General features: G+C 46.5%; 1 long non-coding RNA gene across 1 annotated transcript; it reads left to right on the top strand.

Moving 5' to 3' along the window:
- The first annotated feature begins 10,129 nt into the window (after positions 1-10,129).
- LOC115250148 (uncharacterized) lies at positions 10,130-14,467 on the top strand. The gene is made up of 3 exons (XR_003888708.1): positions 10,130-10,604; positions 10,699-10,822; positions 14,269-14,467. It is a non-coding gene; the product is annotated as an uncharacterized lncRNA (long non-coding RNA).
- Positions 14,468-16,372: the final 1,905 nt, after the last annotated feature.

Here is a 16,372-nt window from a genome sequence, read left to right as displayed (position 1 = left end):
GTAAACCAAACACCTGCGTGACTGTTGATTTGGACCCGATGTGTCTGTCCTCTGTGGGGGGAAAAGTTAGGAAACTAGCTTCATCCAGCTGTTTCCAAGAGAAAACATTTAAACTGTACTTCCACTGCAATACGGACGCATTTGCCACTGAATTCTCACCCAAAAAAAGGTAACATCAGTAAGCTAAAGGAGCTACGTTGACAACGCTAACACCTATTTGGGTCTCTGCTTGCAGGGGTGCAGGAGAGATGGCGTGTGGATGCTGGAGTCCTGCTTCAAAGGTGACATGGTCAGGCCTGTTCAGTAAGATGACAGATGGCCTCAGGGCTTGTCTGTAGCTGAAAGTCTTGCAGATGTTGACACTGATGTGAAATAATGACATTCGAAAAGGGTTTTGTGGGTCGTGGGGGAGGGCAGGAGTCAATATATGTCCTGAAAACGTTGAAGAGAAGCAGTAATTCCGATGGAGAACGAGGCGATCCCTCTCGGTGCCAAAACTACGGCCCCCGACGACTGTCGTGGGAGTGTATTATGATATATCAGGACTGTAAGAAACCAGAACTGCCATGGTTTAGAGCAAAAGCATCACAAGGTGAAAATTAATGTTTGATGTTCATCTTATCTCCATGAAGCATAACGTCAGGAAGGCTAGCGTAGGTGTTAGCAGCAGCGGTGCCGTTACCAGTTTGTTAATCAGAACGTACCCTGCTCAAATTAGCCTCCGATTATTATTTGTCTTCTTCTGTCATCTAAAATCTAATGTTAGACTGTGAACGCATAGGTAAAATTCATTTGCTTGATCCCCCCCCTTCAGTTATAGCATTGGTTTCATAGAACATACATTTTACTGCAGGGTAGCGCACCGCGGGAAGCAACGGTAGCATCACGCGTGGCAATTTTCCTTCCATTTCACAGAAGAACATGACAGGGATGGCGGCGCAACATCTCGGGGTGAAGAGAGCAGCAGACTGCCGAGCATTTTACTGGAGTTCTTTTGAACCCAGCAGAGCCAAAAAAGTGGGATGGTGCGACATGATTACTCTCAAATTTAGCCACAAACCTTCCTGCACCTCCAATGAAGCGCGATCTGACTCTGTTTAGCACCTGGTTGAGCTTTAACGTCCTCCTGGAGACCGTAAATGTGGCGTTAATAAGATAAAGTCGGTGTTTGCTGAGCGGCGCCATCCCTTTCAAAGGAATTCACATGGGGCTGATCGACTGCAGATCTGCTTTCATGTTTTCTCAAGAGCTGGATGGTGACATCTTCCGACGCCTTTCGCACAAAATAGAGACTTTCTCACATCTATTAAAGCCGTTGCTAGGAAACAGATTTACTCTCTTTTGAAATAGCGTATTTTCAGGATGCCGTAAAGTTCCAGGAGCTTTTCCTGAAAGGAGACCAAACTGGGAAAATCAATAGATGCAGGAAGAGGGCCATCTGCATCATGACAACCCCACAACACACACACACACACACACACACACACACACACACACACACACACACACAGACACACACAAGACCCTTTGACCCTCCCTCCTCCTCCAGCTGCAGCTCATCCAGAACTGGACCTCCAGGATGAGGACATATTCCATTCTGTCTCGTGCTGACATTACAATATAGTTCCTTGAATACTCAGACTCACTCAAAAATATTTATTTGTTCAAATTAAACGGAGCTCCAAGGTCAGAAGAACGACCTCCAGAGCTCTGAGGCGAGATCGTACCCAGGCACAGATCTGAGGAAGACTATATAAATGTGAAGGGCTGAACGTTCGCCGAACAACTGGGAATCTTCCCAGGGATCCAGGATATCTTTATAATTTCCCAGGGGGGCAATTTGATTTACATCCAGCAGCAAAAGAGAAACACAACACAAACAGCAGCGGAAATATGAAATCGCTTCATGTTACTTTAAAGGCCAATAGCAGAAGCTACGAATTAGCCTTTTTAATTGATTAATTCTGCAGTTTTGGAAAGCAGAATGCTCGTCTCGTCTTGCCCCCCTCCAGATGTGTATCATCTATACGTCCTAAACTGATGTGAGGGGAGAAAAAGACTGAACAATCAGCTGAGAGATGAAATAAAACCCAGCGGGTCTCCTTTGACTGGTGTGTGTCGCCTCCAGTCAAGCTTTCATGAAGTGACCTCTCGATCCCACCGCTGCTTCACCTCACAGGCTGCAGAGAGCAAATGTCCCGGATGGAGCTCCAGGAGCCCTTTGTTTCAATGATGAGACGTGTGAGGCTGTTATTCTGGGATGAGCCGTGTACAGTAGAGACACGTACACCTAAGGTCAAACCCTGACTAACGTCCGTGCGCGTGTGGTAATTCTGGTCACCAGGGAGGAAGACGAGATGAATGATTGATGAAGATGTTGCTCCCAGTTTCATCTTTCTTGAGATCAGGATGTGGCAAACGTCACGGAGGACGGACGCCCACAAAGGTTCAAGAATTCATTAAATGGGTTAATCAGGCGTCCAGGTCCAGTCCTCCGCAGCCCAGCCGGGGTCTCTGTCCTACCAGGTGGACAACGGTCACCTGGGATCCCAGCTTTATCTTCCCTGTTGGACAGAAAACCCAGCTGGGTTCCTTTCTTCCTCCTATGTTGCCTCCGTATCCATTTATCTCGTTGCTTATTTAGCGATTAAATGTAACCTCGTCAGCAGTGCAGGGTGTCTTCTTCCACGCATCACAACGTACTTTGTGACTGAGACAAAGAGTCGACTTCACAGCTGAGCAGCTTTTAAAGTTGGTTAATTATTGTGCCGCTCTAACCTGCCATGGAACAACAGTCTGACTGGAATGCCAGCGGGCTGTAAACTCACCACCCGACGGTGGAATAAAAGTGCTTAAAACCAGAAAAATGCAGCCTGACAATAGCCGACAGCTCGAAGTTCAATGTAGCCTTTTCTAAAAAGCTCCTGAGTCTGACCCTGAAAAGCAATAGTGGCAGTAAAAACAACCCTTTTAACAGGCAGAAACCTTGAGCAGGACCAGGCTTATATGGGGGGGCCTCCAACTGATGGATGGGATGGGTAGAGGAGGAGGAGGAGGGGAGACAAGGGGCTGCTAAGGTCCGCTAACGCCTTTATGCTAAGAAGACTTCATTGTATGTAATAATGAGTACAAAAACAGCCATCGCCATAGCAACAAAGTGACCCTAAAATTCCCGCGGTATTAAAGGGTTTTTGCTGTATTTTCCGAGCCCTCCAACTTTCACACTGTTGCTGAGTGAGCGGTTTTAAAGTCCCAGAAGGTAAAAACAGCTTGAGCGAGGTGGCGATAAATGCGCTCGCTCCCGTCCGAGAGGCTGTAAAAACCCTCGTTTGAGCTGTCCAACCGTCCGGTCTTGGAACACGCGTCGCAACGCGAGTGCAATTTCTCAAGGTTTATCGTCGCCGCCCCCATCTGACCGTCCGTCCGCCCCCCCCTGTCCGTCCAGAGGGATTGCGAATGGCTGACATTCCGCCGACGACAAAGGCGTTGAAACGTCCCGCGTTTGAACGACTGTCGCTCGACGCGACGCAGACGCCGGCGATCTTCCTGCCACTTCCTGAGAAGAATGCAATTTCTGGAGGAATCTAAGCAAAAAGCCAAAACAAATCTCTTCTGAGGCAATTTTCAGCTATTTACTTGTCAAGCTGAGCTTTTAGGCGGATCAGGCTCAACAGCCGCCAACAGCTGGCGCTCACAGATGCAAACAAAATCCCGCTCCGCCAAGGCCAGAGACAACGATCCCAGTACAATCACACACTCCCAGCCGGCGCCGTCAAGACAAGATCATTTGCATGTACGTACGTGTCGTGATTGATTTCAATTTTCAATATGAAATAAATGTAAAACAAAAAAAACCCTCAAAAACCAGTTTTCCAGCAAAGAAACTCTGCCAGACTGAACACGGATTGCGAAGAGGGCACCTTTATGTGAAACTGACCCAAAACAACAGATTTCAGGTATATTTGAGCTCTCTGGTTTAATGGACCATGTTCAGTTGAAACACAAGTTTGGATGTTCGCTTTCCCCTGAAAGTCACCAGTGAGCTTCACGCACAATCAAGACTGGTTACACGTGCACAACCTTCGATCTGACTGGAGTCAGTCTGAGTGGTGATTTCAGTCTTTACATGGGCACTAAATCAATGAACATGTTGTGACCAGCACATAGCTGCTATATGAATGTTTAACTGAATAAACCCTCCTGACTGGTGCTGGCTACTGTTATTTAAATACAAGAAAATAACCTTCAGTTCTGACTTTGCAAGGCAAACGCTGCCGTATAGGTCCCCTCTCCTTATCTCCTCGCTGAGGGGCGCAGATTTCATTTTGTTCCCGTGTCTATTGTCTGTGTTTTGTTCTTCAGACGCAAATGCTGCCCTTGCATTCGATAAACAAGGGAGGCGAGAAGGGTGAAGGAGCCTTCCTCACTTTACTGACCTGCTCTGGACAAAGTTTTGCCTCCGGATTAGAGAATTAGCTTGTCTTTATTCACAGAATGTAGCGCATGTATGCTAATTATGGATGTCTCTTATGAGAGTTACCCTGAGTGTGTGAGTGCAGCAATAGTCCGACATTATATACAGCAGTGCACCCAACATGGCAGAATCAAAGCTTTCTAGCCTTCTCTATCCTTTTAAACCACGTGATGCTTTTCTAAAGGTCTGTGTTGAACAGGTGATTGGCTAACAAGAGTGTGTCCACTCCTATAGATAAGTTGTCAATAATCTTCCCATATTGCCTTACTTGCTCCGTGTGAAATGCTAAGCTAACATGCTATTACTTGAATGTCCAATAGTTTTTTCAAAGAACTGTAATGAAGAATGTACTCATGATCCAGTGGGCACTTGGGTGCTTTTCTCTAAATGCTCTATGCGCTTAATTGCACTACTAAGGACAAATGGAACCCAATTGAAACCGTCTTTAAATGTTCAGTTTATTTAAGTGGGATGAGCAGCGAGACTGGTGGGAGCTGAGAGACACGGACATGACTGAAGTCCTCTAATAGGCATGGTGTGGTGATTAAACTAATCGGCGATTTGCCCTGGTTAATGTAAATCGATTTACTGACATGGCAGCGAATTGAGCGTGTGCGTGGGTGTGTGTGTAGGTCTGCTTGACAACCACACACACACTCCTCAGCACACACTGCTATGAATTCTCTTCTGAGGCAAACCAGCCTGCAGCAGCTGTCCTAAGCTCTCACAGCAGGCAGCGCTGTATCAGTCCGGCAGACATCTGTTCTCATAGAACACTGCAAGGAGGATTTTTAATGTGTGTGTGAGTGTGTGTGTGTCCCTTCATTTACAACATAGTGAGTTCCAATATTCTCACAGAGTCACGTTTCCGCTGCAGGAACCTCCCCCAACGGCCATTTACAGGAACTTTTATGGAGCCTAACTGAGTCCCTGCTCCAGGGTCGCTACTTAGATCGGCTCCAGAAAAATCGGGGGTGAGACTTCAGCTCAACTCGGCGTCGACTAGCAAAACCCGGAGCTCAATGAGGAAGAGCAGAGGAGGCGCATTAGGGTAGAAGACACCGCTTCTCCCCCCTGTCAGAGCAGCCACGGCCACGTAGATGACGTATCACACACAACACGTGCCGTTTACTAATATTTATAACGCACTAGTGGACACACACATGCAGTTGGCAGCGACAGATCGGAAACTTGATGTCGTCCAGTGATTACGCTGAATTACCTCTGATGTAAGTCAGGTTTAAGTGGTTCCTTTTTCCGTCCAGAGCTTTTGGGCTCACATTGCTGTCCAGGTAGCATATTTCCATCGATCGTCCCAGGAAGCTTCGCAGTTTGATAAGTCAGTAGTGAGGCATTAAAAGCGCGTTGGTGGCTGAACTGGACAAAAGTCAAAATAAACTCCCAGTCAGGGGCTCGACCTTTTCCCACCAACACTCCGGCTCCAATTTCCCTGGATGAGCAACACCATGTGGGAAATATAGACACAAATGATTCTCTGAGTAATTTAAACTTGTAATTTCCCTCCGGTCGTCCTCATAACATGTGCCCCAGTCATCACTATTGTTTGTCCCCCCCAGCCTTCAACATTATCTGAACCGTCTGGGATGTTTCTTATCAAGTGGGAGATGCTGTGAACTGCGTTTTCTGGAAATTTGAATTACAGCACACTTTAAATATTGTACGCCAGTACTGGTTTGGACTGTTTTCGGGTTGCAGTGTTGACCTAGCCCATAAAAACATCATTGTTTTCAAATCAAATACAGATTACAAAAGAACACATGGAATTGTGAAAACTGTGGTTTCCCTGATAGGCCACTAGTTGGCGGTGTGGTGCAACAACACACGCATGTTCACAGGCGCTTCCTCTCGCCATCAGGTGAATCTTGGTCCCCATTGACATGAAAATCAAGGTTGGAGAACACCCTCAAACTGTCAACTCTCAAAAACACTCACCTTCAGGGAGTGAAAGCGTTGTTGCCGTGGAAACGGACAGGTGAAATGCGACAGAAGTTCTCGCCCTTGTGTCTCTGCCTCAGACCCACTGCAGCTCAGGTGGGGGAGTAGAAACCCTGCGGTCGCCACCAAGGGACAGACTTGGAACGTAATGCTCCATAAGTGGCCAAAGATTACGGATGCCAGCAGCGATATCGTGTGTCGCGTATTTCAGCACACACCTCGCCGTAAAACGATCCAGCGATAATGGCCCTGGATTTAAGTTGAGTTGAGTATAGATCCGTGCGGGGAAAATGGCGCTGGGCTAACGGCTGTGTACATAGCGTACCTGAGTGCAACGCAGAGGAGGCTGCAGCATCTGTGTGTGTGTGTGTGTGTGTGTGTGTGTTTTGTATGTACAAAGACATTTTTTGGTGGTGTAATGTCTCTTTAAACACACTGACTCCTCTGTGCTGAGCGGCGACTGAAACTGCCTGAGGTTATGACACTGTGTCTAACGTGTGAAGGCAGACGGAGGGAAGCTGATGGAGTTTAGTGTGGAGCTGCGCCGGCTCTTCTCAGGTTGGCGTCCTGCGGTGAGGCTATTAGAGCGCTTACAGCCTCCCTCCGGAGCCTGTGAAGCCATGCACGCCGGCCGCCCCTCTCCTTCTTCTCTCCTCTGCCCTACAATTCACCCTGAGCACCCTGAGTCTTTCCCCAACCGCATCTTCTGCCTGCGATTATCCCTCCGATGACGTTCAGCATCTGAGCGCCAGGTGGGTTTACGGCAGGCGCGCCGGCACCATCGCTCGGGTCGCCTCTTTTGCCCCCTGTGTTCAGACACAGTGGGAGCTGCTCTTTGGTATTCAGGGGTGGTAGCTGCAGAGCTCGGGCTGGCAGCCTCTGTCACTTCATCGCCGCCACGACGCCTGAATGCGATTCCCAGAAAGCCGGGCTGCGGTGACGCGCACGTGAAAGTCAAAGCTAGCACGCGGCATACATGTGGACCGGCATAGAATGATGTGCTGATTGGGTGTGTTTAGGGGTGACAGCAGGGGCTGTGTTTGATGTGCGCTAAGCTGTGCTACCACAGCGGGAGAAAGAAACATGCCGGGCTTGTTGTGACCTTGCACGACCTTGCACGAAGGTGTCTGGAAACACGCTTTGCTTCTTCAACATTATTGCTGATATAGTGCAAGTTAGAGGTGTCATCTTTTGGTTAAATCACGTTAGACCTGGGAATGAACTCTGCTCTGAGTGGGGATTAAAAATTGCATCCAGTTGCAGACGTTTGTGGAAATATATCTTAAAGGCTACACTGATGGCTTGGCCGTGCTAAGGTAACATAGCTAACATGCCAGCACCCAAGAAAAGAACCCACAACGGTTGCAGATGAATATGAATACCCAAATCACTGAACTGAGCCAATTAAGAAGCTGCGTTGTTGGTGGCGCGACATCGAACGAATTAATGTGCACAACAATGGTTTTAGGTCCTCGGGGAGCCGCGCGAAGTCAGGAGGATCGATCAGCTTTGCTTGCAGCCACACATGCAGGCCTACGCGCCGTCGATAAAACTAAACCCCGGCTATCTAATTGTTCTCCTGCAGCCATTTCTGCATGCAAAGCGCCCTGTGTATCCTGTGTATCCCTGTCAGTCAGAGATAATGATGCTATTTCTGTTTGTATAATTTTCATTGAGTCAAACTAAATGGATGCTGGTGGTTTTGTGCGTGGGAGGAGGGATATGTTTTATCAGCAAATGTGTTGTAGAAAGAATGAGGAGAATAATGATTGCATCCCCCCCATCCTCTAGGGGGCGGCAGAGTGGGTGCTGGAGTTCTACCTGTAAGATAAGACTCGAGTCCTGGCATTCACAGGATCAGAACCTTAATTTATAATTAAATAAGAGGTAAATAAAAGCCCCTCAACACATTGAAAATCAAATTTCCTGCTTCCAACTAGCACTCCGTGGAAGTCTCAGAGCTTTGTTAGCGTTTTGCTTTCGCACCGATGTTAAAACTTATGCGTTAGCATTTTATTTCTGTTCCAGCACAGCTTATCCCCCCAAAAAATTACACTCCGTGAGGGTGAGAGTGGGTAATAATTATCCACAGCTGTGCCCTCCGCCCTCCTCAGTTGAATAAGATTGCATAATCGCTAAATAACTGTCTTTATTAGCCAGCATCTGCTACATCTCAGCAACATCTGCCACCTAATATTATCCAAGATAGAGCGGGGGGAGGGATAGCGCGAAGAAGGGTTGACAATGAAATCAGTAGATAACGATGAAGAGTGTGTTGTTGTGCTGATTATTGTTTTCAATTTCAAGAGTCCACTGACATTTCTCAGTAAAGGAACAGTTAGAAAAGGTTGAGCCCCCTCTGGTCTAGCTGATATATTCTAGGTAAAATCAAAGAATTGTCCGTCTTCTCCCCTAATGTCTGCCCCCCCCCCCCCCCCCCCCCCCCCCCCCCCCCCCGTCAACTGTAATTATACAGCGGCTACAGCGTCACTCCTGGCCTTTCAGAAGCACATTAAAAAAGCTGGGCTCTACCGGTAACTGCCACTTAGACCACCTGTGTCAGAAATTATGTACAGACCTGTGAGAAATAGCTCCTGCCAGCACTGGGGGTCGAGATAAAGGTTAAACATAATGTGCATGCCGGGCCATGACGGATGGATGGGCGGACAGTAAAGAAAGACAGGCAGGTAGATGGACGGGGCAGAGACAGGTACGCAGCCCTCGCGGGTCTCGCTTTGCATATATAAGCCGGGGGGACGCAAGGGTGGTGTTCAAAAAGTTAAAAGAGAAAACCTAATTAATGTTATCGGAGCGTCCCCGAGGAGGAGAGCTGAAATTAAATTAAATGAAATCACAGTCCGCTCAGCAGAGACAGTGAGAGAGTCACCACTTAGCGCTGGCGGCGTGCTAACCCGACGAGCATGTCTCTCATTGATACTGCCCCACAGGTGCTCCTGTAGGTGAGACAGGGCTGCAGAACAGAAGGCAGGAGCCTGTCAAGAATGGAGCGCACCACATTCTTCTCATTACTCCCATATAATTACAGGGAGCCAAAGTGTCTTATGTAACCTGGCGCGTTTTTCTTACGTGCTTCAAAAAAGAAATTAAAATGAAAATGTGTGGAAAACAGAGCCTCCTGCTGAGAGCGCCTGGTGGGCTGATGATGGGCTGTTCAATTCTCATCAGCAGCCGTGAATACCAGGAACCTCGATCAATGACCGCCGACCACTTAAGTTCAATTCAGTCAACAAACCAGTTGACTGTCAGCGAATGTTTGGAGTTGGTTTATGAAGTATTGAACTCTTACCTGAGAGCTGCTCAAGGTTCAAACAGGACTGCCAGATGTGTGGAAGAAATATCAGAATGAAGCAATGAAAGAAAAGTTATTTTAAAGCAGCTGCAGCTTCTTTTTTCTTTTTACGCATAACATGCAAAACTACGCTACATAACGGCAAATGGAGAAATACAGATGTTCTATGATATAAGTTGATATTTGATATAAACAGAACTTGGTTGTGTGGTGAGGGGCTTTTTTTTTAGACCCACGGGGAGGTTTTACTTAAAAAATTTTAGTCAGATGGGAGAAAACTCAGATTGAGAGAATGTGTTGCCTTCAGGTGACGTCAGCAAAAAACGTAACAGCAGAAAAGGTCTGCCTCCACAGCAGACGAGCGCCTCCGTTACTTTAATAAAATACACAGCAACACTGTTCTAGCGGTCCAAACCCTGGACCACTGGCAACTTTGGTCCCTTAAAAGATGTCTTGTACTCAAATTCAGAGATTTTCTTGATTCTTTGAAGTGGAGCTCACATTTGCTGGCCCAAACTTTAGGTAGACACAAGGAGACGCAACACGGAGGAAGAGGAACCAGAATGAGCTTCGGGGAGCACGTCGGAAAACAAAATTAAGTCTCGTGAATGTATATGGAAATTCCAGGTCTTTATTCTGGAGAAAGCAGCGTGGTAGCAGAGAAGAAAGAAGCCATTAAGAGCATCAAGACACGCTAAATGGAACGCTGCTACCTGCAGAAATGGGAGGATGAGTAATCACATAGTTTCTCTACTTTTGGCCAACTCAACCACATTCTGCGCACTCATCCAACAATTTTCCCATTAGGGTGGCCGGCTTTCTGTCTACAAACTGGAGAAGTGTGGCATGATGGAGCCTCTAAAGGTAATGACATGATGAAAGAATGTCTTAGAAAAGTGGTCTGTGCTTCCATCCTCTGTTCTCCAGCCTTTATCCCTAACACTGAAGCCTTTTCCAGGGGTCACTGGACATGAATGTCAAGCTTGCCAGTCCATCGAAGGACACCTGGGGCCCAGCTGCCGTCTGCAGTTGTGGGTTTTGGACTGTGAGAGGAAACTGAAGCCCAAGAAAGAGGAATGGAGGTGAGAAGTTTCAATGTCAATTTGTAGTTAAGTACCAAAGCCTACTAGCAAAGTGGGGCCAAGTTTGTGACTTGGCGTCACAAGGACTGTTGGAGGGTTAAGACATGGTTTTAAAGGTGAGTTTGGAATTAGCTTAAGGCAGGGTTAGGGGGTTAGTTAGATAGTTAGGGTAAAGAACTGGTTAATGTATTAAGTGTCCGCAAAGGCAGAAATATGAGGATGGGTGTGCATGTGTGAGAAGGAGAACGCCTTCTCTGCTGACACGTTCCTGCTATGGAAACTACTCCACACTGTCTGCTGAAGTCATCTGAAACAGATACTGATGAATTTACACCGCTGTTCCATTAAACTCTTTAAACCCCAAAGGGTGCACGAGGAAGAGAGGCGAGCACCCGTGATAGAACATCAATATCAGACGAGCTGACGATGAGAACAAGCTGGAATTTCGAGCCATAACGACTCCGCTCCAGACCCCGAGTCGGGCTCCTCGCAGTTAAAATCGCTGCTCGGGAGACAGTCTTTAAACCGAATATTAAGTTACACACAAATTATGGAGGCATTCTGGGAGTCCTGTCAAGAAGATGTGCTGGGAAACAGAAATCGGAATTTCCAAAAACATCGTTTAGGAACCGATCCCTGAAAGTATCTTACAGCTAACCTGGATAAAAGGCTGAGACACCTTGAAGGACACCCACAGATGCTTGTTCCAATGCAAAAAAAAAAGGAAAAAAAAGAAAATGATTGATTGTGACTTGATTGGGACTGCAGTTCATCAGAAAATTAACCTTTGGCCACTACATGTGATTTCCCCTCTATCGATGTGGGCGTGTTCCGGTTCATTCGGCCCCATAATTGTCCTCACCTAATGTCGCCCAATCACTCTATCGCTGAGGTTTCCTCCGACTTCACCCCGTTAATCAGTGTAAATGGTAATTGTCTTTTCTAGTGGCGACTGTAATTAAATTTGTGCCAATTAGAGATCAAGGTAAGTGAGGTCAGTGCGGCGGCGGGTCGAAGATGGCGCCATCGCCACGCAGGAGAAGCTGGAGCTCGAAGAGTACGGCTGGATGTGTGGAAGGCGTTTAACGGGAAGGTTGACGAGAAGGAAAATCGGGACAGTTTAATCCTTGAGCTGTCTGACAGTTTGCTGTTCATTGTGTTGTGAAAGTGATTTCCCAGCAGGCTGAATCTGGTTTGAGTTGTCACCCTTTATCCGCTTAATTTTCACACACGTTCTCTCTTTTTGGCAAAACAAAATGTCCTTCCTTTCGCAAAGGCCGTCCAGTGTTTTATTTTTCAGTCGACATTCGCCTCGTGGATGCACAGAAATAAGATTCAAAGCAGCATTTATAATGAATTCAACACTGGTGACATTTCAGATACAGGTGCAAAAGTTAGCTTAGAGCTATAAGACAAAAGCAAAAACTACAAAAAGGAAATAACCACGAAGAATCAGGAAACTTGTTTTTAATGAACAATGATGGCGATGGAACCATGAAGACAGAAGCCCCACTCTCACTAACGGTTAATGAGATTGGGGCTGGTAGTTAGTGACTAACCTACCCACAGTGCGTCAGATTTGGCGCCATCTACTGGTAATCGCGCGTATTCCCAGAGTCCCTGAGCTCCATCCAAAAGCATTTTCATTGTGAAGGTTTGTTATTGGGAAAATGTCCTTTCAGAGGATGAGTGATTAATAAAGTTCATGTTTGAGTCGGAGAGAGCAGACATTTTGAGACTTTTACAGATGAAAGCAACTGTTTATTTCCACGTTGTGTTGACAATATTTTCCACTGGGCACAATCACATCAGCACGAAAGTCTTATTTTGATTTGATTTCTGGAACGGTCGGGTGGCTCAAGTGATCACGCAAACAACATGGGACGTGCTTTGATAAATCAACACCTAAACTTCTTCCCAATATCAGATGCCTTCACGCACGTTGATCTGACCTATTTCAAAGAAAGCTGATGCCAAGACCGCAGGCATTCCTGGATGTTTTGAAAACCCCAGAAAGATGAAGCCTTACATTAAACCTTACACACCTACTGTAAGAGACAAATGGACAGAAACGCGTAAACAGGTGTCGATGACAGAAGCGGAAGTGCACGTAAACACATCGGAACCAGTTGTTCCCATCATTCCCAATCATCAGATTTCCTGCACATTTCCCCACCGAACTTCACCCGGCTGCAGCCAAAGCAGCTTTAGAATGCGCGGGGAGCCGTGCGTCTCTCCGCCAGTGCTGTAATTGCTATGAACTCTGCAGCTGCCTGCTCGGAACTCAATCTGACGGGATGATCAGAGCAGCGGCGCCTTCGCTCGGTTCACTTTAAAGCTCCCGGGCGCCACAGAAGCTCATCCAAACCACATTTTCCTAGCCGCAGAAACCTGTCCTGCACCTATGGGCCGCACAGGCGGAGGTGAAACAGCACAACAGGTTCCTCTCCGCGCCCCCTGCTCTAATTGGTGGAACCGCCACAACCCCGGCAGCATCACCCCTGGCATCCATTCTGCTCAAAGCACTTATCTGAGGAGCTCTCGTCCCCGGCGTGGGGGAACGGATTGTTTTGCAGCCAAACCGCCGCAAAAACACTCCCACTGTCAGTATTTGAAATCTGGCGGCTGCTGACGCTCTGCTACAGGCTGCGACTTCAAGGGGATTCGTGCGGCTTGAGCATCACATTTACATAAATTAGGGAGCGAGCGGATCGCTGGTCCAGCTGATGGCGTGGAATATTTGCTTATTTGGGCTGCAACATATGTTGTAAACAGGCAAAATGGGGGGAAAGTTGCCGAATTCCTACTGGTGTGCTGATCCATGGAAAATGGTGGAAGCATATGAGCCTCTAATGTGCAGATATATTTTATTATTTACCGTTTTATCTGCTCAGTATGCTGCCAGATCGGGTTGCTTCAGAAAAGGCTTTTAATGTCTGTCCATCAACATGGAAATAAGATTACTGTTATCTCCGCTATTACTCCAAAAGTTCCATTGTATAGTCAGTTCAATGCGCAGTATTATCATGCCATTACATGCAGAATGACTGCGATTGTATTTGAGTGCAGTTTTATAGCTGGAAATGCAAAAATATGAAGTATAATGAGAGTGTTGCAGTGGCTTCTTAGTGCTACCACTTTAGCTTTATGGGTTTTATTAGTTATGAATAAATAACACACGTAAATCGGCTGCAACCACACGCTGTCATGTTCCGTGACAGGATGGGAACGTTTGGCTGTGAGGAAAACAGTTAAATGCTATGATCTTCCCTCCAGGCTAGAGAAGTTCATTACTCATGCAGAACACACACACTGTTATAGAACACGTCAACTGCAAGTTAAACCTTTTTACCATTATTATTTCTTTAATGGAATTATATGATGGGGGAAATACTTTTCTCCAAAACCCAAATTTACTTAGGAAAAGTGCTTTTCTGATTCCACAGAATTACCAGGGGGGCGGGGCTACGTTCCGAAGAACGCTGATTGGTGGAGCACGCTGGTGGCGTTCCTGGCTACGCCCACCGTATTTATTTCAGTGGGCCGCAACAAACGTGTTTATTTCCATTTCCAGAAAAATCAATTTCATTTCTGTTTTGATCATTTGGAAAATGGAGCAGAAGAAGAGAAACTACAAGACCGAGAAACATCAAATACACAGATGAACAGGGATTTTTTTTTTTTTTAAATACCATTAATAAAAGTTCTTGAAAAAGTTGGTGGAAAAGGAGCCATGGAATCTCTCTCTCTCTCTCTCTCTCTCTGTCTCTCTCGTGCTCTGGTCCAGAGGTGGACCTTCTGCCCTGCCTTCACACTAATAACTGCTCAAAAATGCACACCCGAGTTTGGAGAAAGGTTTCGAGTTTATTTTGGGCAAGAGTTGGTATGCAGGAAGCATTCCAAGCTCGGCAACTCTGTCCAAAAGAAAGCATCCAAACGCTGTCAAAAGAGATCATGTTGGCAACAGGCAAACCTAGGAACATTATCCAGCAACTCCGTACACAATTTTACAGGCAGCCAGTAGATCTCCAGTAAACACAACTGCAGTGCATCCATGACACCCTGATGCTGTATTCGCAGTCATGTGACTGGTTTACTGTGACGTGAGGACAGTTGTGGTCAAGTCCTTCATCTCCGGGGGGTTTTGTCCTTTTTGAAAGGTGTTGCTGCTCTTGCTCCACGTCATTGTGTTGTATTTTTACTGCTGCTGAAGCTCCTTAAGAGGAGCGCTCGCTTCAACCGCTTTGATCTGCGCTGGCAAATGTGACGTGAGGGGGCTGCGTGCTGCCATTTGTTGCGATGCTGCGGGATGCAACAGCGCAGCTACAAGAAGGAGGAAGAGCCAGCTGCTTTGCACATGCTTAATGTGTCCTTATTTACATCCAGTCTATAATTATCAATGAATAATCTTCCGGCGTTTATGCAACTGTAACACGCATGGCTCCCTCTACAGCGCCACACGTGGGATTTATGAAACCTGTTTTATTTTCATTTGCGCATCTGCCATGTTTTGCAAACATGGGATAACAAAGATGGCAGAGGATACAAGATCAGCAGAGATGGGAGGATGAACAGTGTATCCTCCATCTGTTACTCTCCCATCCGTCCGAGTCTGTTGCGACACCTGAGATCTGATATCGTTGAAGAGTCAGAAAGCAGAACTAAGACATTGGGGCAGAATATACAGTGTTCTGTGTCACTGAGGTCCATCGACAGTCAATGGAGTGTTAAAGATTTGTAAATGTAGTCTTCATGTTGACAACAAAGTTACAGAGAAGCACAAAAGAGGACGAGAAGAAGAAAATGAGATTTTTCCAGGGAGAATTGCGACACAGTAGCTCCTGTCGTAGTCGTGTCTGAGGGAACTGGTGATAAGTGCATGCACATGGAAAAAAAATCATAAGTAAAGCAAACAAACCAGTAACAAAAGACTGTAAAACTCACAAAATCTAAAGTGCAGCCTCTCCTACGGGGTTAAAGAGCCAAAGTAAAGAAGTGAGTTTTCAGGAGGCTTTTAACAACAGGAAGTGAGTCAGCCTGCCTGATGAGTAGCGGGAGCTGATTCCACAACTTTGGAGAGCGCGGTCCCCTCTCAGCTTCCTCCGGGATGAAGCCAAACAACAAAGACCCAGCTGCCGACCTGAGAGCCCCAAAGGATGGCATAAGAATGGTGCAGGGCAGACATTTGAAATCAAATAAAAGACTTGTAAAAAAAAAAAAAAGACTTGTAAAATCATGTAAAATTCATTGGCTTCCTGTTGAGAACTGAACAGGAAGCCAATGAAGTGATGCTATAACTGGAGAAATGTGCTCTCGTTCTTGGGTTAAAAGACCGGCTGCAGTCGGGAGCTTGGTTATCGCCAATCCTAGAGGGCAGTTTAGCATGGCGAGAAGTAAAAAAGAAGGAATCAAAATAAAAAGGTGATGGGAGACAAATTGGCTGGAATTCACCACTGAGCCAATGTGAGCCCCAAAATTACATTAATGAATCACTGTTACACTCAGATGTGGTGCTTTTGACCTCAAATATTTAAAAAAAAACCCAACAAA

This window comes from Takifugu rubripes, chromosome 6, assembly GCF_901000725.2.
Source record: "Takifugu rubripes chromosome 6, fTakRub1.2, whole genome shotgun sequence".
Lineage (NCBI taxonomy): Eukaryota > Metazoa > Chordata > Actinopteri > Tetraodontiformes > Tetraodontidae > Takifugu > Takifugu rubripes.
The sequence above is the reverse complement of the archived record's forward strand: the minus strand, read 5'-3'. Positions and strand labels throughout refer to the sequence as shown.